The sequence below is a fragment of the Geotrypetes seraphini genome, chromosome 4 (genome assembly GCF_902459505.1).
Source record: "Geotrypetes seraphini chromosome 4, aGeoSer1.1, whole genome shotgun sequence".
NCBI classification, from domain to species: domain Eukaryota; kingdom Metazoa; phylum Chordata; class Amphibia; order Gymnophiona; family Dermophiidae; genus Geotrypetes; species Geotrypetes seraphini.
In genome coordinates, this window is record NC_047087.1 from 222,926,657 (window position 1) to 222,948,467 (window position 21,811).

Genomic DNA, 21,811 nt, shown 5'->3' on the forward strand with positions numbered 1-21,811 from the left:
GATTTTGAGTGATGGGACTCTTTGGAAATTAACTCTGTATAAGACTGACTTTCTTTGAATGCTGGCAATCACATATTATAACGTTAAAGGGGTGTTGGACTTGTAAATCCCATTTTGATTTTGGAACAAGCATATACACTAAGAGGGCAATGATGTAAAGAGCAGACTCACCTTGATGTAGGGACAATGGATCATTTGTTGTTTAATTGTCCCTTGATTCTCAATTTCTGGAAATCAATATGGGGACAAATTAATATGATACTGGAAGCATCGATTCCATTGTCCTACGATGTGGTCATCTGTGGGACATTGTTGAAAGCTAAACCTCCATTAGATAGGTATAAAAGCAGACTCTTTATCATTATGACAGGGAATGCCATGCAAATGATTACCAAAAATTGGAAAAATTGGGACAAGCTTAATTTTTCCTTTTGGTGGGAAACTTTATGCCTATGTTATAGATATGAAAAAATGAATTCAGAAATATTGTGTCATAATAAACTATTTAAAACAACATGGGGTCCATTAACAAGTTTCAAGTTCAAGTTTATTGATTCTTAATGAATCGCCTATTATAGATTACTAGGCGATGTACAAAACCATAAAACATATAAAATAGACAATGGTGATAATGTAAAAACTAATTTTTGTTATAAATTAAAAAAAAAAAAAAAAATGACAAACAAAAGTACTTACATATTAAAACAAATATTAGTTTTAAACAAAAAAAAACATACAAGAGTTGTGAGGAAAAATAGGGGAGAAATTACAATATTATAGCAAGAAAAGGAGGGTTACAACTATGGAAAAAAACAAATAGGAGGGGAGGTTAAATTTGGTAAAAAAGGAAAAAAAAAAAAAAAAAACTTTAAGAATCATACGCATCTTTAAAAAAGAAAGTTTTTAATGCTTTTTTAAATTCGGCTAAGTTTATTAAGTCCCTAATATACTGAGGTAAAAGATTCCATGATTGAGGGGCCAATACTGAAAACATATCATTACGCCTAGTACCAATTACCTTTAAAGAGGGGACCATAAGAAGATTAGAAGAAGAGGAGCGAAGTGAACGAGAAGTATTGTAAGGGATTAACCATCTATTTATAAACTTTTGTTAACTCTGATTAGTTGTATAATGCCCTTATTTCCTATTTAATTTGTACACACATCCAGCTAGGGTGGGAGGGAGGGAGGGAGGGGGAAAATAAATTTTGTATTATTCTTTGATCGAATGTAGTGCTGTTCGTAATATTAATTGTATGTAAAATTTATTGCACTTTGTACTCGAATTGAAAATCAATAAAGAATTTTAAAAAAGAGCAGACTCACAGCAATCCCAATATTTGGGAGAATTTATGTGCGACACCGCTGGGTGAACCCCGTTAATTAATGGGTCCCCTTAACTTAACCGAATGGCTTCTTTAAATACACCCATAGCAATGGTTCTTATGAAGACATTTTGATTACAAGGTTTAGGTTAGGTGTTGTTTTTTTTTGACAAAAGATACTCAAATTTAGGTGCCAGGAAACAATCTGCACTAAGCGCTATTCAATGAAGGGTGCTCTGGGATTACATGGATTTCCATTAGAGAATGACATGGGGACAAATTTTCCCCATCCCCATCCCATCCCCTTCCCTTGAGCTTTGTCCCTGTCCCATTCCTACAAGCCCTCTCCTTATCTGTACAAGCTTCGAACACTTTAAAATCATAAGTGTTTGAGGCTTGTGTGGTTAAGGCAGAGCTTGCAGGAATGGGGCAGGGACAAAACTCGCAGGGACAGGGATATAGAGATCCCGTGGGGACAGGGACAGATTTGTATCCCTGTCACCATGCCCAATTTTGGGCGCAAAGATGTACACCTGATGAAACCCGATGTAAATCCTGGAATGCAAATTGGGCACATGACATAAGAACATAATTCTAGCCTTACTGGGTCAGACCAATGGTCCATCAAGCCCAGTAGCTCGTTCTCATGGTGGCCAATCCAGGTCACTAGTACCTGGCCAAAACCCAAGGTGTAGCAATATTCCATGCTACCGATACAGGGACAGCAGTGACTTCCCCCATGTCTTTCTCAATAAAAGACTATGGACTTTTCCTCCAGGAACATTGCACCTAAATTTAGGGAATACATCTGACCCGCCCATGCCCCTCCCATAACCATGCCCCCTTTTGGGGTACTGCAAGACAATTTAGGTGCACAATGTTGTCAAAAAGTACACAGGCAGATGCATGCACAAATGCAAATTAGTATCAACTAATGTCAATAACTGACTGGTCACAGCTCATTAATTTATCAATTTGCATTCTCAACTTTGGGTGACCTATATAGAATATGGCGGTTACTATCAATTATCGGGTTAATATTCAAATGTCACAGCATTTGTTTAAAAAGCCCTCCATGGCATACAAACAGTCCATTTATAATCAGTAACTATCCATACAGCTATGCAGTTTAAGTTGGTAGACTTTTTGTAGTAATAGATTTTTTTTTTTTAAGACAATATCCATTAATTTGCTATCTTAAATTAAACTACATAGCTGCCTGGATAGCAGCTAAATATCACTGACTTTCCACAGATATAGGTAAAACATCCTCGCTTTACCTTGGCACTATTTGAATAATGCCAAGACAGCCTGTAATAATTTTCAGTAGGACTAGCTATAAAGTGTCACGAAAAATTAACAAATCTTGGGTGGAGCACTCCATTGTCTCACCGGAGTGCTCTGGTGACCTGAGTTGGATTTATTCGACATTGACTTGGAGTAAGCTTGTCCTCACAGTCTACTTTTTTACACTGAGTAGCACAGATCTCATTCTATGGAGGTTTGGTGCACAGCTTCTAGTCGTGTTTATTATATTTATTTTGTTTAGAGAAGAATGGAACTGTAATTTGGGGAGTTACCAGAATGGAACTATAGTTTAGGGAGTTTCCCCGTGTCCCTCCTTCACAGTTGTTTCTCTATGGGGCTGTCACCTGCTTTGGTATAAACTAAGGGGGGCAGTGGAGACCTCTGGTGAAGGAGGAGGGATTCGGGGACTGGGGTGGATTCCTTCTGCATGACTTCCAAGCACTGGGATGTTGCCTGTCCATCCAGATTTTCACATCTGTCTACTAGAAAAGATATTAGCAAGGCAGAAACCTAATCTCTTTTTCATACAATTCCTAAAGTTATAATTAACTGTTCTAAAGGATGGTGAAAATAAATTAAGTATTGAAGGGTTCAGCCACGATATATTTAATCTGGGCCTCTACTGGCAACCAATATAGCAAAATCAATAATAAGAGTTACATAGTCATATTTCGTAGTTGAAAAAATAAGTTTAGCCACAGTATTTTGATGACCTGCAGTTTTCTCAGCAGCAGCCTGCATACACTGAACTAAAGTAGTCTAACTTTGAGAGTATTAATGCTTGAACAATTAAAGTTAGTTTTGCAGTGTCAAAATATTTTCTATTCTCACTGTAATCCAAGACATGAACTCTATATTAACTGATCTTTGATGTTACTGTTATTAATCTTATGTAAGCCGCAAGGATTCCTTGCTGATAATTGCAGGGTATAAGAAACAGTACGGTATGGCATAGTGCACTTGTCCAGATAGCAGCTAATCCAGAGAAGTGCTCATATATAAACTAAAACTACATCTCTATATGGAATGAAGCTCATGGGGACATGGGGACAAGGAGTCAGTGCAGTGGCATGAGGTCATCTTTTAAAGAGTAATAGATTGATGATACACAGTGGCTGCATTACTTCTGCCACTCATCCAAAAGGAGTCTTCATGACGTTTCAGCACAGAATGCTAAATTGTCTATGGTATTTCATTTCTCTAGCTTGTGTAAAATCCAAATTAAGCCAAACCAGATATCTCCACAGAACATGGAGAGCTATAAGAAGGAACAATTCTTGCCACTCTGTAAACACCGCTCTTGTGTTATGTCCACTTTCATAGTGAAAATATTTCAGCCCAACTGATATAATCTCACCTCCAGCAAGTTAAAGAAAGTCAGAAATATTTCTGCACAGTTTTCCTAGGTGCTCTGTATAAAAGCATTGTGCAAATGCAATAAGAATACAATTAAAACAATTTAAAGTACTTCAGAACTGTCTTTTCTACTATTACAGCACATGGGACCGCTCTTGTTCAATATCTACATAAATGATGTAGAGGCGGGAACTAAGTGTGAAGTCATTAAATTTGCAGATGACACCAAACTATACAGCAGGGCTCAAACCAAGGAAGACTGCGAGGATCTCCAAAAGGATCTAACGCAGCTGGAAAAGTGGGCCGAAAAGTGGCAGATGAGCTTCAACGTGGGGAAATGCAAGGTCATGCACGTGGGGAAAAAGAACCCGATGTTCACATACAAAATGGGGGGAACACCACTAGGGGTTAGTAACCTGGAGAGAGACCTGGGAGTGATGGTAGACGCAACACTGAAGGCATCGGCGCAATGCGCCACAGCCTCTAGGAAAGCAAACAGAATGCTGGGTATCATTAAGAAGGGTATTACGACCAGGACGAAGGAAGTCATCATGCCGCTGTATCGTGCAATGGTACGGCCGCATCTGGAGTACTGTGTCCAGTACTGGTCGCCGTACCTCAAGAAAGACATGGCGGTACTTGAGGGAGTACAAAGAAGAGCAACCAAACTGATAAAGGGAATGGAAAATCTCCCATATACCGACAGATTGAAGCAGTTGGGACTTTTCTCCCTGGAAAAGCGAAGACTTAGAGGAGACATGATAGAAACCTTCAAGATCCTGAAGGGCATAGAAAAAGTAGACAGGGACAGATTTTTCAAATTAAGGGGCACCACAAGCACAAGGGGGCATTGGGAGAAATTGAAGGGGGACAGGTTCAGAACAAACGCTAGGAAGTTCTTTTTCACTCAGAGGGTGGTGGACACATGGAACGCGCTTCCAGAGGCTGTTGTAGACAAGAAAACATTAAATGGTTTCAAAGAAGGTTTGGATAGATTCCTAGAAGAAAAAGGGATTGGGGGGTATAGATAGGTATAGACCATTGCTCAGGCAATGGGCCTGATGGGCCGCCGCGGGAGCGGACCGCTGAGCAGGATGGACCTATGGTCTGCCTCAGCGGAGGCAACTTCTTATGTTCTTAAGTGGACTGGATTACAAATAGAAGAAAACTTGTTAGAGTGAAAAACTCAAGAAGCGCATTGAGGGGAATCCAAAACCCTACGATACAAGAAGAGACAGCCTGGCATGGGCATCATTAGAGCTAGTTAAAGGAAGCCTGGGGCAGAAAGGAGGGAGGGAGTGTAAGAAGAGAATGGAGAGAGGGGGAGAAGAGCGAAAATCCATTGGAGTGTTCTTGGAAGAGGACAAGTTTGGAATTGCTGAAATTTGTGAATGTAAGAGACTATCTATGGGCTGATTACAACCAAAGAAGAAATGGGAAGAATTGGAGGCAGGCTGTGAACAGATCAAAGGTTAAAAGGCTGGCTAATTTAGAATCCTAGTGAAAAAGTCCTATGTGGAAAGATGGGCTAACCCTTCCCAATAGGCATTATCATGTACCTGAAAAGTTCTTGGGCTCCTAAATATTTAGTCTGCTGCTGGTTTCTCTAAGATGTATAAATGCTGTTGGTGTGAATCATCTGGCAACATTCTGGAGGTTCCTCTGCACCCTTAGAAGCAGAACAGCTGGAACTATTACTACAGCTCTGATTCAAGGGCAAAAATGGGTCTGAGAAATTTAAATTGCCCTAATGTAAAGATAAAAATAGTGCTTTGTTTTAAACTACCCCAAAGTGACTATGACTCTGTTGCCATTTACTTGCTAGTCAGCTTGATTTTCAAGCATAATATGTTAAGAGAATAATTGTAGTTCCATTATATATAAAGCCTTTCCAGAATCCAAGGATATTCTGAACATGTATTAGACAGAGCACATTCGTTGCTTCATAAATGGTTTTTACTTGTACAGTAGACAAAATGGTCTTTCCCTTTAATGAACCCAGCTAAAACAAAGACAGACATAAAGCAGTTACCTGTTATCCAAGGAAGGAAATGAGCACCAATTTGTACATTTCTGAACTTTGAAATCAGTCTATGAGGAGAGTCATTTTCCAGAAGCCAGCATGCAGTATGTCCTAAAGAGAAGCAAGCAAGAAAGGGCAAATTAGTAATCACTCTCTATGTCCTCCGGCAAGTCATAAAAAACTCCAGCAAATTGCTACTGCACCTCCTCGTCTGGACTTCCTCAGCCATCTGTGCTTGAATATAATTTGTTTTTCAAATTGTCATCATGTCAAAAAGCTGCCAAACAAAACATTCATTATGAAAAAGACCAAAGTGCCTTCTAATAAAATAATACACTTGTTAACATTGCCAATACTTCCATGGCTTCTTAGTTACATCATTTTATGCACTCAAGTGTAAGCTCAGAGACTCCAAATAAGCACAGTCATCATTCTTCTGTATGGAGAAATTTACCCTTACCTGATAAATTCCTTTCCTTGAGGCCTACCATATAGTAATCCTAGTCCATACTAACAGGTTATGCCCCTCTATCAGCAGGCACTTGAAGATTCTGGTGATGTCATTAGTATAACAAGTTGGTGCAGCCAGGAATATTCCCAATATGCAAATGCCACAGCTAAAAAGTTGCTAAACAGTCTATATAAATATTGGACCAATTATCAAATAGGGAATCCTGCAGACTCCAGAGTATTAAATAAGTCTATGTCTAATGAACAGGAAAGAGCAGCCCAAAGCTAAGGACTACCAGGACTTGCCGTCCTCCTTGGATTTGTCCAGCACAGAAATGGACGATGGTCTTTGATGATCATAACCCAACGGGGTTTTCAAGATTTCCACAATGAATATGCATGGGATGTATTTGCATACACTGGAAGCAGTACAGGCAAATCAATCTCATGCATATTCCATAAGGAAATCATGAAAACCTCACTGGGTTGTGATCCTCATGAACCATGGTTGCTCACTCCTGGTCTAGCAGGATTTAAGGAAAAGAAAATGATCAGTTAAGAGTAAATCTCTCCTACCTTATCTTCTCACTAGACCAGTCCAGACTGGGCAAAGCTTTATCCTTTTTTATTTTTTTTTTTTTGGGGGGGAGAGGGAAGACAACCCCCTATAACACACTTCTGCCTAAGGCAGCATCTCTATTGGCCTGAACATTAATTTGTAATATTCCACAAAAGAACACAGCAAGCACCAAGGGTCCACTCAGCAGATATAATCAGAGCTGACTGCTCAAGCTTCTGCCCAAGAAATTACCTGAACTTTAGCTGAGTGAGCTCTGAGACCCATTGAAATATCTTTATGATTGAAGAGGCAAACAGCTCTTATGGCTCCTTAATCCAACAGGCAATAGTAGATTTTGAGGCTTTATTTAAGGAAAAAATAATTTAAGCTGGTACAGTGTAAAAAAAAGAAGAAGTGTGTTTTAGTCCTCCTGTACCAGCAATAGTTAAGTGACTTTAAAGAGAGGCAACTGTTGCATGTCATGTGAAGATGAGGGGCAAAAGGACAGCTTGAGCTACCGTGTAGCCTAGCCATGATTTTAGAGGAGTCATCAAGCCCTCAGTATTATGACCGAGGTTGTTACCAGCTGTCCTCTGTCAGGGGGCTGTTATAGTCTCATATGTTAGGACAATGGATTTTACCAACATGCCGGGCGTACAGATTGTAACTGATAATTATGATGAGTTTCATTTTTGGGACCCAGGAGATTCCTTCTGCTTCTTTGATATTCCATTTAAATCTGGAGCTCCATTGAGTACTAGTTAAATAAGTTTTGATTCATAACCAACTGGGGGTTTGCCCTTATTTTGGAACCTTTCACCTAACCCAACCAGTATAATTAGTGTCCTTGGATAGGTGGCACAGACCAATGTAGCCTCTGAAACACAATACATATGCTCCCCTCCAAGGCTGACCAATGGGTTATTCCATGTGAAGTGGGCCAGAGCTCCCCACTTGACCATCTCAAAAATTTTTGAAATTTTTTCAGGAGATATATTGGGACCTCTAATGAAGATATCCAAAACTGGGGGGCATGGTCTCAACTAGGTCCAGAGTTAGGAGCTCCTTTATTTGGGCCACGTTTTTGTATCCATGGAAGGTGTTGAGTGGGGACCCTCCTTGAAATTGGATGAATTGACATGGAATTACCCCAATAGGTATCACCTTTGTGCAAGAACTGACACTCTCTTTGGGGTTAAATGCTGCATCTGCAACATTCCCAGTCCCAACCTGCCCAGAAAACAGAAGCCAAGTCTGTGAATTACATACTTGATTCTTCCACCCAGCAACTTTAATGTACTTCTATGATAAAACTGCATGAACTTTATAACTAAAGACCAGATTATGTAATGCTGTCTACACATAGAAACAAACATGGAAATAATGGTTTAGTGTACTTGTTAAAATCAATCCAAATTTATTCAGCCTGAGTGCAGCAGTTGGATGACTACAGAGAAGCTCAAACTAATAGACAGTTTCATAATAACATAACATAAAATTTTATTTCTATCCCACAATATCTTGTAGTTCAATGCAAGTAACAAACAATAAAAGATCATCAAACGGTTTGGTTTGATATAACGGCTAAAGTGGAGAGCGGCCGCACGATACTTAAAGTCCTAGATTTCAAACATACGGACTTTAATGCAATGGGAAAGTACCTGAAGAAAGAGCTGTTAGGATGGGAGGACATAAGAGAAGTGGAAAGACAGTGGTCTAAGCTGAAAGGAGCGATAAAAATGGCTACGGACCTTTATGTGAAGAAAATCAATAAAAACAAGAGAAATAAAAAAAACCCAAGAAGAGGAGAGCAGAAAGGACTACAGGGTGAAACTGAAAGAAGCCAAGAGAGAGATACGTTTGGCAAAGGCACAGGCGGAAGAACAAATGGCTAAAAATGTAAAAAAGGGAGATAAAAATTTTTTCTGATATATTAGTGAAAGGAGGAAGATAAAAAATGGAATTGCTAGGCTAAAAGATGCTGGGAACAAATATGTGGAGAGTGATGAGGAGAAAGCAAATGTGCTAAACAAATACTTCTGTTCTGTGTTCACAGAAGAAAATCCTGGAGAAGGACCGAGATTGTCTGGCAAAGTTACACGAGAAAATGGAGTAGATTCTGCGCCGTTCACGGAGGAGGGTGTTTATGAGCAACTTGAAAAACTGAAGGTGGACAAAGCGATGGGACCAGACGGGATCCATCCCAGGATACTAAGGGAGCTCAGAGAGGTTCTGGCGAGTCCTATTAAAGACTTGTTCAACAAATCTCTGGAGACGGGAGTGATTCCTGGGGATTGGAGGAGAGCGGATGTGGTCCCTATTCATAAAAGTGGTCACAGGGATGAAGCAGGAAACTACAGGCCGGTGAGCCTCACTTGAGTTGTTGGAAAAATAATGGAAGTGTTGCTGAAAGAAAGGATAGTGTATTTCCTTGAATCTAATGGATTACAGGATCCGAGGCAACATGACTTTACAAAAGGTAAATCGTGCCAAACGAACCTGATTTAATTTTTTGATTGGGTAACCAGAGAGCTGGATCGAGGGCATATGCTAGATGTAATTTACTTGGATTTCAGCAAAGCCTTTGATACAGTTCCTCATAGGAGGCTGTTGAACAAACTTGAAGGGCTGAAGTTAGGACCCAAAGTGGTGAACTGGGTCAGAAACTGGCTGTCGGACAGACGCCAGAGGGTGGTGGTTAATGGAAGTCGCTCGAAGGAAGGAAAGGTGACTAGTGGAGTCCCTCAGGGTTCGGTGCTGGGGCCAATCCTGTTCAATATGTATGTAAGTGACATTGCTGAAGGGTTAGAAGGAAAAGTGTGCCTTTTTGCAGATGATACCTAGATTTGTAACAGAGTAGACACCGAAGAGGGAGTGGAGAATATGAAAAAGGATCTGCAAAAGTTAGAGGAATGGTCTAATGCCTGGCAACTAAAATTAAATGCAAAGAAATGCAGAGTAATGCATTTGGGGATTCATAATAGGAAGGAACCGTATATGCTGGGAGGAGAGAAGCTGATATGCACGGACGGGGAGAGGGACCTTGGGGTGATAGTGTCCGAAGATCTAAAGGCGAAAAAAACAGTGTGACAAGGCAGTGGCTGCTGCCAGAAGGATTCTGGGCTGTATAAAGAGAGGCGTAGTCAGTAGAAGGAAGAAGGTGTTGATGCCACTGTACAGGTCATTGGTGAGGCCCCACTTGGAGTATTGTGTTCAGTTTTGGAGACCGTATCTGGCGAAAGACGTAAGAAGACTTGAGGCGGTCCAGAGGAGGGCGATGAAAATGATAGGAGGCTTGCGCCAGAAGACGTATGAGGAGAGACTGGAAGCCCTGAATATGTATACCCTAGAGGAAAGGAGAGACAGGGGAGATATGATTCAGACGTTCAAATACTTAAAGGGTATTAACGTAGAACAAAATCTTTTCCAGAGAAAGGAAAATGGTAAAACCAGAGGACATAATTTGAGGTTGAGGGGTGGTAGATTCAGGGGCAATGTTAGGAAATTCTACTTTACGGAGAGGGTAGTGGATGCCTGGAATGCGCTCCCGAGAGAGGTGGTGGAGAGTAAAACTGTGACTGAGTTCAAAGAAGCATGGGATGAACACAGAAGATTTAGAATCAGAAAATAATATTAAATATTGAACTAAGGCCAGTTACTGGGCAGACTTGCACGGTCTGTGTCTGTGTATGGCCGTTTGGTAGAGGATGGCCAGGGGAGGGCTTCAATAGCTGGGAGGGTGTAGATGGGCTGGAGTAAGTCTTAACAGAGATTTCAGCAGGTGGAACCCAAGCATAGTACCGGGTAAAGCTTTGGATTCTTGCCCAGAAATAGCTAAGAAGAAAAAAAAAAAAAATTTTAAATTGAATCAGGTTGGGCAGACTGGATGGACCATTCGGGTCTTTATCTGCCGTCATCTACTATGTTACTATGTTACTATGTAAACTGTCCATATACAGCAAATTACAAGTATTAGCTCACACAATTTACACATCGACAATCATAAATGAGTATTTAAATGCTATACATCTAAAACTTTCTTGAACAAGTAGGTTTTAAGCAGTTTTCTTAACAGGAGATAAGATGTAGAATTTAATTAAAAAAAAACAAAAAACGCATGAATTTCTGATTTCCTTGCTGCCTAGTAAGGAAGCAATCTATCCTGAAATTTCTTAAACATGCATCCTCTGACCTGGGGAAAGAAAAAGAATTCCAGATTTTGCAAAGAGCAAAGAGATCCAGTAAATAACCAGGCAGCAAACCATGAAATGCCTAATACCAAAAACAACCTAACTTAAACATAATATACCATGCCTCCACAGCTAACCAGTGCACTTTACGAAAGTAGGGTGCAATATGATCTGATCTTTTTAAACTGAAAATCAGATGAACTCCCGTGTTTTGTAATGCATGGGTACTAGACAACATAACTATATTACAATACTCTATAACAATAAAACTAAAGACTGCACCAACAGTTGAAATGCTGTAGTGTCAAAATATGAATGAAACATATATATTTTTTTAAGTCATTAAGAACATGATTTGCTTTCTCTTCTTAGGAAACAATCATACTTACAGTCGTTGAAAATGCTTCACTACTAACCTTATCACTATTAATCTAAATAAATTGACGGACAGACACCAGAGGGTGGTGGTTAATGGAATTCACTTGGAGGAAGGGAAGGTGAGTAGTGGAGTGCCTCAAGGATAGGTGCTGGGGCCAATCCTATTCAGTATGTTTGTGAGAGAGAAATTTGGTTGTTGTTGGTTTTTTTTTAATGGTGCATTTAAAAAACATTTCTTCTATCTTGCCTGGCACTTATTTAGAAAGAATTTGTCTATTCTGCATAACTAAAATAAAGTTCATTAAATATGTAATGTATATCATGTTTCACAACAGATGCTTTAACATCCATACAGACAAAGCAATGGAGCAGGGGTGAACTCAAATATCCACCAAAAGGAAACAATCACAAGAATACACAATTGGGCTCAACAGAACTGTGTTTCAAGGAGAAACACCCGCTTCAGGAGTCACAGAATCTAGATGGAATCGTCTATGTAGATTAAGGACTCATCTGAAAAACTATATGCACAGTCGGTGAAGCAGGGGGAGAAATGTCATGCAGCAATGTGTATTTTTTGTTGTGATTGTTTCCTTTTGCTACAGTGACCCTTCGTCTTTGGATAGATATTTATGCACATAATTCATTATTGGCTGTTGTACAGATTTCTAATAAACAAGGTTTTTTTTTTAGCCACAATTGTGGACCCTCTGGGAGTCCTTTATTATGAAATGTTCCTGGTCTACCCCTGGCTCCTTTGTTTTTTTTAGTTTCATCCCTTCATCCCTTTGTTTGCTATTTATGGTTTTTATCCATGCATCCAGCCTCAGTACCTCCTGTTAAAAGGAAAATTAATGCCCACCTTAAATGAAATAAATGACTTCATAACTTTTATCCACTTAGTCATGAACATAGACTTAGAAATTATACTTGGCAGCAAAGCTCCCTGCATCACTTTCTTGTGGGATTCCCCAAAATATCCAGATTTGAGACGTTCATGCTGTTTTCCTTATCCTAATGCAGCTGAGTAGCTCTAGGGAAGCTCAACAATAGATAGTGATCACAGTAGTATGGTACAACATAACTCCATGTAACTTAAGAGAAGCTGAGTCGGGCCTGATTTTATGCTCATTACATATGAGGACTTTTAAATTCCAATTTCATTTTTAAAAATAGGACGCATATATGTGTAGTGAGTGGAAATCCAGGACTGGCTCAGGCTCTGTAAGTAGGGCATCAGAAAATCCAGATTACCCCTATTCTCCTCAACCAATAGGAAAAATTAGGTTTCAGGTTATAACTCCAAAATAAAAATAAATAACCCCTGAAAGTCCTCCTCTGTCTCAGAGGTCCAATGATACCATCTAGCTGCTGCCACCATTCAATGACATCACCAACCTACTGTATACCATCTTGGGTGAATCTTCTTTAAAAGGTGGTTGACATGGCATTTGGCAACCATTGCAATCCCAATGGCCTCATTCAGATGTTGAAAAATGAGCAAGGGATCTGCAAAATGGATTCAGCACACCGAAAACTCCTGTGTTAAAATGCACTAAACCTACGTTTTAACACATTTTAGCAAAAGGGGCCCTAAATTAATTTATTCATAAATAAGAGGGTCGTTTCATAAATAATGCACACTATTAATTAAAAACCTTGTATTCCCCCCCCAGTGTAAAATATTTAATTCATTCTGTTTTCACTTATTGAATGTGTTTTAAAATGAATAAAGAATTAAAAAAATAATAATAATAATGCACACTATTTTTTTTTTTTTAATTTACATGTTTGTTTGTTTTTTTCAAGTATTTCTTTACAATCCTTCAATATAGTCTCCCTGCTTTGCAATGACCGAGTCCCAAATATGCAACCTATCCTTAAAAACTGGAGAGATCCCAGAGGACTGGAAAATAGCAAATGTCACACCAATCTTCAAGAAGGGTTTGAGGGGCGACCCGGGAAACTACAGGCCGGTGAGCTTGACCTCGGTCCCGGGAAAGATGATGGAAGCGCTGATCAAGGACAGCATCTGTGAACACATCGAAACCAATGGACAGCTTAAATCAAGTCAGAATGGCTTCTGCAAGGGTAGGTCATGCCTCACTAACTTATTACACTTCTTTGAAGGGGTGAACAGACAGGTGGATAAAGGGGAACCCATAGACAACATTTACCTTGACTTCCAAAAGGCCTTCGACAAGGTACCACATGAAAGACTGCTTAAGAAACTATGGAACCACGGGGTGCAAGGGGAGGTACACCGATGGATCAAAAACTGGCTGGTAGGCAGAAAACAGAGGGTTGGAGTGAAGGGTCACTATTCAGATTGGAAATGGGTCACGAGCGGGGTGCCGCAGGGGTCGGTGTTGGGACCGCTCCTTTTCAATATATTTATAAATGACCTGGAGGCGGGAACAAAATGCGAGGTCATTAAATTTGCAGACGACACCAAACTATACAGCAGGGTTGAAACAACGGAAGACTGCAAAAATCTTCAAAAGGATCTGACGACACTGGAAGAGTGGACCAAAAAGTGGCAAATGAGCTTTAACATAGGGAACTGTAAGGTCATGCATGTAGGAAAAAAGAACCCGATGTTCAGCTACAAAATGGGGGGATCACTGCTGGGGGTAAGTAACCTTGAAAGAGACCTGGGAGTAATGGTGGACACAACACTAAAGGCATCGGCACAATGCGCCACAGCCTCAAGGAAAGCAAACAAAATGCTTGGAATCATTAAGAAGGGCATCACGGCCAGGACAAAGGAAGTCATCCTGTCACTTTATCGCCGCAATGGTGCGCCCACATCTGGAGTACTGTGTCCAGTATTGGTCACCGCACCACAAGAAAGACATGGCAGTACTCGAGGGAGTCCAGAGAAGAGCAACTAAACTGATAAAGGGTATGGAAAACCTCTCATATACTGACAGGCTAAAAAAGCTGGGGCTATTCTCCCTTGAGAAGCAGAGACTTAGAGGAGACATGATAGAAACCTTCAAGATCCTGAAGGGCATAGAAAAAGTGGACAGGGACAGATCTAATATAATAAAATGATAGGCCGCGCATGCGCACTAAAAAAACGTGTTCCCTGATCCCGTCGCGGAAACACGACTGCGCATGCGCAGGTTTTACGTCACCACTTGCTCGCGGCGGCTTTCAAATTAAAAAAAAAATTACACAGCTGCGGCGGCCTTCCTCAACCCCGCCTCTCACTGTGAATGGTACCGGCTCCTCTCTCGAACTGCACCAGAATCGAAAGAGGAGCTGCAGTGCTGGCTTTCAACTTAAAACAAACAAACAAAAAAAACAACTGGAGATCGCCGCTCTCACCCAGCTCCCACTGTGCAAACTCCCCCCCCCAACTTGAGATAGCCGCTCTCACCCGGCTCCCACTGTGCAAACCCCCCCAACTGGAGATCACCGCTCTCACCCGGCTCCCACTGTGCAAACCCCCCCCCCCAACTGGAGATCGCCGCTCTCACCCGGCTCCCTCTGTGCAAACCCCCCCCAACTGGAGATCGCCGCTCTCACCCGGCTCCCACTGTGCTACCCCCCCCCAACTGGAGATCGCCGCTCTCACCCAGCTCCCACTGTGCAACCCCCCCCCCAACTGGAGATCGCCGCTCTCACCCGGCTCCCACTGTGCAAACCCCCCCCCCCAACTGGAGATCGCCGCTCTCACCCGGCTCCCACTGTGCAAACCCCCCCTCCCCCCCATGGGAGGATGCGCCGCAGCAAAGTGCTGCTCAGGTACTGGAGGGGGAGAGACATATCGCTTCTGCACCGGTACAAACATCCCTCCAGCGTTGGCAGTCGCTGCACGTTAAACAGGCTGCTTCAGGCTTTCTTCTGCAGTTGAGTCCCTCTGCCGCGTCACCGATGACGTCATCAATGACGCAACAGATAGACTCAACGGCAGAAGAAAGCCAAAGCAGCCTGTTTAGCGTGCTGCAGTTGCCAACGCTGGAGGGAGGTTTGATCTTAAAGTCATCTTGCTGGGAGGGTCGCAGAGTCAGCGGGGGTTGGACTGGGAGGGGAGAGAAGCGTCTGCCTCGGGTGCTTCAGGCAGCAGCAGCGTTTACAATTCACTGCTGTTGCCGGCTTCAGGCCTTCCTCTCTGGCCGGTCCTGCCTACTTCCTGTTTTCATGAAGACAGGACCCGCCAAAGAGGAAGACCTGAAGCCAGCAACAGCAATGAATTGTGAATGCTGCTGCTGCCCAATGAAGTAGTTAAATGAGGAAAGGGAGCAGAGGGGGAAAGAATGGCTTGGAGGGAAGGAGGAAGGTATGCCAGACCAAGGGAAAAGGAAGGAGGAGATGGAGAGAGGCCATATGGGACAGAGAGAGAGGGGGCAGACACTGGATGGAAAGAGAAGAGAGGGCAGTGAATGGAAGGGGCAACATAGAGGGTGAACAGTATTCTAGCACCCGTTAATGTAACGGGCTTAAAGACTAGTTTTTCAGATTATGGGGAAGCACAAGTACAAGAGGGCACTCGGAGAAATTGAAAGGGGACAGGTTTAGAACAAACACTAGGAAGTACTTTTTCACCCAGAGGGTGGTGGATATGTGGAACGCGCTTCCAGAAGCTGTGATAGGCCAGAACAAGTTACATGGCTTCAAGGAAGGTTTGGATAGGTTCCTAGAGAACAAGGGAATTGAGGGGTACAGATAAGGATTAAGGATAGGGATAGGAGTAGAGATAGGTTATAAAAATGGTCAAGGACCACTGCTCAGGCAATGGGCCTGATGGGCCGCCACGGGAGCGGGCCACTGGGCGCGATGGACCTCTGGTCTGACTCAGCGGAGGCAGCTTCTTATGTTCTTATGAAGCTTCATTATTCCTTCCAAGACACTGTTTTTGTTCAGTTGCCGAATGACTCGGGTACAGGCGGAAAAAAGCTCTTCCAGAGATGCAAAATGATATCCACGCATAGGTTGTTTCAACTTTGGAAAAAGGTCGAAGTCTGGTGGACTCATGTCTGGACTGTAGGGAGCATGAGGTAACACCTCCCAGCCATTCTTGGTCTCGATGTGTTTTTCAGATAACTTGATCCATTTCAATTTAGGGCTTTGAATAGGGTACAGTAGAATTTGTATGCGTGCTTGTACTGGAAGCCAGGTTGCTCCTTGTGACCCTGGGCAAGTCACTTAATCCTCCATAGCCCCAGGTACGTTAGATAGATTGTGAGCCCACCGGGACAGATAGGGAAAATGCTTGAGTACCTGATTGTAAAACCGCTTAGATAACCTTGATAGGCGGTATATAAAATCCTAATAATAAAACTTGAAAGTAGTCAACCAAGTTTATATGGTTTCTCTCTATTGCTTGTTACTATAACTGGAATTGGTGAGTTATAGTTTCCTATTGCTTTCCGGAATGTTAGGATCAAGAATAGTAGGACAATGACTATTTGTTTCTGTTTGACTGTCTTCATTTTTTGTGGAGTTGGGAGGTGAAGATTGGGTGGAGTGAGCTATGTTTCTTTTAGTGTTTTCACTGGTAATTGTTGCAGTTGGGAGAGGATTATTTTGTTGTAGGGGGGTCTTTTACTATGTTTTTGGTATAGTTTGATGTCTTGGTCCACACGAAGAGTCTCCCACAGGGTCTGTGGGATGCTGCAGAATGAAGGCTTCTGGGGCAGGCTGACGGCAGCAGGCTCACCTCGTGGCTGCAGCTAGCTGCCCAAAGATTTAAAATTACAGTGGCCAGGGAGGAGGTAGCTGGGGAAGTTGGGAGCTGGAGAGAGAGGTTGTGCCACAGGATCCCGCTGAGGGGCAGGGGTGGGGTTGGGAAAGCAGGGAAGGACAGATGCTTCATGGGGTGGGAAGGCAGTAAAGGACCGATGCTGCATGAGCTGGGCTGAGGTGGTGGGAAGGGAAGGAAAAAGAGATGCTACCAGTAGGGGATGGAAGTGAAATGGAGAATAGTTGTACATAGGTATGTGAATCAGGAAGGAGAGAGAGATGGTGCATATAGGGAAAGGAAGAAAGAGGGAAAATTGTTGTTCATGATAGTGGTGGAGAGGAGGGAGGGAGAAATATTGGATGTTGTGGTAGAGAGGGAAGGTTGGATAGATGAAAAGGGATGCAAGAGGGAGGAATGTTGGACATGGTGGTGGAAGGAAGGGAGGAAGAGTTGTACCATGGTGTTTGAGAGGGTTTATAGAAGGAGACGTGTTGGGCATGGGGCTGGTGGGGAGGGGCAAAAAGATGTACAGGAGCCATGGGATGAGAGAAGAAGAAATGTTGGACGGCAGTAGAGGGAGTGGGAGAGATGTGCCCTGGTTCCCCCTCTCTCTTTTCCCATTCCCTTTGCAGCAAAGGAGAGAATTTGAGAGAGAGAGAGAGAGAGAGAGATGGTGAACAGTGAGAGAGAGATGGAGACATGTTGAACATGGGGGTGGAGGAAAGAGAGAGGAAGAAATAAAGAAGACAGGAAATAAATCTCCAGACAACAAAAGTAATAAAAATAAAAATACATTTCTGTTTTCTCCAGTGTTTCTTACTGAGTTTAACATTTTGGGGTTCCCAGTTCAATTTTTGTCTACTTAGTTTTGTTTCCAATTTGTGACCCCGGGTTCTGTATTTGGTGAGGATCTGGCTTAAAATGTTTATTTGAAATGCCTTAGATTCATAAAATTGTATAAAATCATCTTTCTGCTTTGAGCGGGAAGATGCTGGGGAAAAAAAATTAAGACTGCGGGGATGGTGAGTGGACAGGGATGGAAAATGTGGGGACAGGGAATAAAAGTGCACTTCACTGTGAGGATGGCGAAGGGTCACAGATGAATCTTTGTCCCCACATCACTCTCTAGTTGGAAAGAGCTTCTGTGTATAACTACTACTAATCACTTATTTAGCGCTGAAAGGCGTATGCAGCGCTGTACATTTTGAAATTTATAGATGGTCCCTGCTCGAAGAGCAAAAAATTCCAAATCAGCAAGATTTCCAATGGTGCCAAATGCCAATTAAGGGTATATGAGAAGCCAAAGAGCTATTAAGTGGAAAACATAAAAGCCTCCCCTTTTATTCATCTCATATCCCCAGCTTAGTGCCAAACTGCTGTAATGAGTGTGTTTATATAACGGGTAGGATTTCTGAATAGAAATGGGAGAAACATACCTCAAGATTTAGGGATTAACTAATGACAGCAATTTCCCTCCCACTGCCAGTAAAGACAAAAAACAAAAAAAAACCCAGTAAAATAATGCATGGAAATAAACTTTCTAGAGGTTAATTTTAAAAGATAAAAACATAAGAATAGCCATACTGGAGAAGGGGTTGGAAGAAAGGAAAGACAGATTATAAGATTATATGGTGTATATATGAAGAATGAATGTAAGAAATGGCATTATAATTAGTACTATTATTTTGGGAGCAGGGTCTGAGGTGGAGCTTGGGCGGGTCTAGGGCCGTGCTTTCCCCCCCCCCCAAACCAAAAATATTCTATTGCCTATAGTTATGGTTAAAATGGTTTATGCTACCGTTAACCTAGATTATTAGTAACTAATTGTAGATCTCATTGCATTAAATGGGACCTCTACTAAAAACTATACATCTGGATGTTAAAAACCCCATAAAACTTATCAAATACACCTATCAACTGATTCCTCTAATATGTAAGAAAAAGATAAAATCTCCGTCCTAAGAATCAAAAGGCTTTAATTTTTTAAAGAGCTGATACGGTAAAAGCTAGAAAATGCTTGGAAGTACTCTGTTTATAGCTTTAATCGCATGATCAAGGAAATATGATCACAATCCTTCCATTAAAAAAGCCTCTAATCAGGATCAAATCTTACTTACAAAATAAATCTATTTCTTTTCCTCCCCCTTTTCTAGTCAACACAGCTATATGTGTAGGCCGAGAGCCTTATGAAACTTTAGACTGATCATTTGCCTAACCAACCACCAATAATGAATATTTTCCACATTCTTAGCCGAGATCAGGAATCTGAGGCTCAGCAATTATAACCAGAGTGCATGCTGCAGAGCAAATGCATCCCTTGGAAACAGGAATCTAAAATGTTCAAAGACATCATGCTGAAGTGATAATTATTACTGTAAGAGAAGGTACATGCATTTTTCAATTCAAGCATCCTGGTCTCCATAATGGATTCCTGACAAGCTCTGAGATCAAAAATCTCTTCAAATGTTCAATACTGATAACAGTAACAAACCTCTTTCCATTTCCCTCCTTTGAAGCTTGACAACCAGCAAGGGGCCTGGTAGAGTTGTGTGTGTAACCAGGAGAGTCCTTACGTAGATTGTCAGAGACCAGGAGAATCCTCAGGGTGTGAGTCCAGGAAAAGATGCCTGAGCAAACTGGAAGTGGGTCTGGAAAAAGGAGTAGCCAGAGGGCCAGGTAGAGCTTAGAGTCTAGGGGGGGCTTCACATTTTATGACTGGCAGAGGGACCAGTGAAGTGTCCAGGACCTGTGGGGACCTAAAAGGCCAGGGAGTAAGGAACCGGCAGTAGCCCTACAAGCAGCCCAAATATTTAAAGAGATACATGGGGGGGGAGGCATAGAGGAGAAGCGCCAGCTGTACCACAAAGACAGTGCCTGAGGCGGTCCACCACCGCCCCCCCCCCCACAGGTCCCTCTTACTATGCCACTTCTACTCCTTATGATACTAGGCAAGTCATTTGACCCTCCATTGCATCAGTTACAAATGAAAATTGTGAGGCCTCAGGAGAAAGAAAAATGCCTGCTGTATCTAAATGGAACTCACCCTGAGTTACTATTGAAAAAATATACGTATGTGTTTGCATAAGAATCTGAAATCACTAGGTGTTGCTGGTTAGGGGCTTATGGTTACTGAGAGCAGCTGAGATTGCCTAGTATTGTAGGGTCGTGAAATGGTTAACTGTTGTTTAAAATATTGCTCTGGTCTACATAGCTGAAGAAAGTTTACAATCTATTGACTTCATCTGCCTAAAATGTATGTCCCTACCTTACCACATTGTAAGCTGAATAGATAAGAGTTTGAGCCATGATGTGCCCTGCCCTTCTGTACATGTAGCATTTAGACCTGTATGATTTAGATAAGCAGAGAAATGAGCTAGTTTCCTATAGGACTATAAGTTGTACCCCTGAACCTAGCATAAGTGCTGGCTTAGGACCAATAATAATTGTAGAAAAGTTATAGAAGTAACAAATGAAAATTGTAGTTTTTGCATATATTAGTTTGCGAAAAGGGCATAAAAGTCCGTGTATTTCCTGTTTCTGTCACTCTAGTAGGCAGGCTCTTAACTGCACTAGAGTCCGGTATACCGTAATAAATCTCTTGTACTTTCTTCACGCCTCTGACTTTGTGTGTCCAAGTGACCTTTCAGTATAATTTATCCTTCATGATGTGAACCTCAGAAAAGCCATTACATCTAGAATCCATATTTTCTTTACTTCTTTGTATGCTTTCCTTCCAAACATCAAATCCAGCTAGCATAAATAGAAATATTCCATGGTCTGGACATAGCACAACTTCTGTGTCACGGTGCAATATCTACCATTCTTTAATCAAAGACAGAGAAGTCAGTGCAACTTCTTGAAAACATACCAAAAGTACATTAAATTCTTGATAGTAATAAAACTTGAACAATTTTAAACAGCTTTTATCAATCATTAATGTAGTTTTCACTTTACCATTCCAATGAGTAGCTGAGGAATGAGACTGCAGGCTGAAAGACAATTTGTAACTTGCACCTTCATAGTGCAACACAACGATGCATTTGCCTTTCCAGCTTTGCAAGACTCAGGCTCAACTGTGTGAGGGACTCGATGGGAAGGGGTGTAGTCAAGTGTTAATACAGCATAAATACATGTGAAGGACAACTTCTGTGTCATGCAGGGCCTTCCAAGGCAGACAGGTTTCAGCGGAGATGTCAGACTAACAATGTACCACTCATCTGGGCAGCAGCAGATGGACAGTGTTGCAGGTGGAGGATCATGTTTGATGCAGCAACGGTGGCAACATCAAATTTATACTGTACGGAAGAAAGGCCCAACAATCTACTTCTGTATTCTGCCACAAAAACTTGATGATTTTCATCAAGTCGCTAGGATTCGAACACGAGTCGATACGAATCGATAGCACCTAGCATGTGGAGGAGGGGGATTAGGGATACCACACGTCGGGATGTCCTCCTTTTCGAGCACATGTCTGGGGGTCCGGACGGCTTTTCAAAACCTGAGGGCTGTTGTGGAATGGGGCGAGACTTG

General features: G+C 41.9%; 1 protein-coding gene across 10 annotated transcripts in view; it reads right to left on the bottom strand.

Moving 5' to 3' along the window:
* ZMIZ1 (zinc finger MIZ-type containing 1) overlaps positions 1-21,811 on the bottom strand; it is a 1,043,290-nt gene that overhangs the window by 813,411 nt on the left and 208,068 nt on the right. For all 10 annotated transcript variants that reach the window (XM_033942175.1, XM_033942176.1, XM_033942168.1 and 7 more), the window contains exon 3: positions 6,022-6,123. The gene's annotated coding sequence lies outside the window, so the exon portion shown is untranslated. The remainder of the gene's footprint in view (positions 1-6,021; positions 6,124-21,811) is intronic.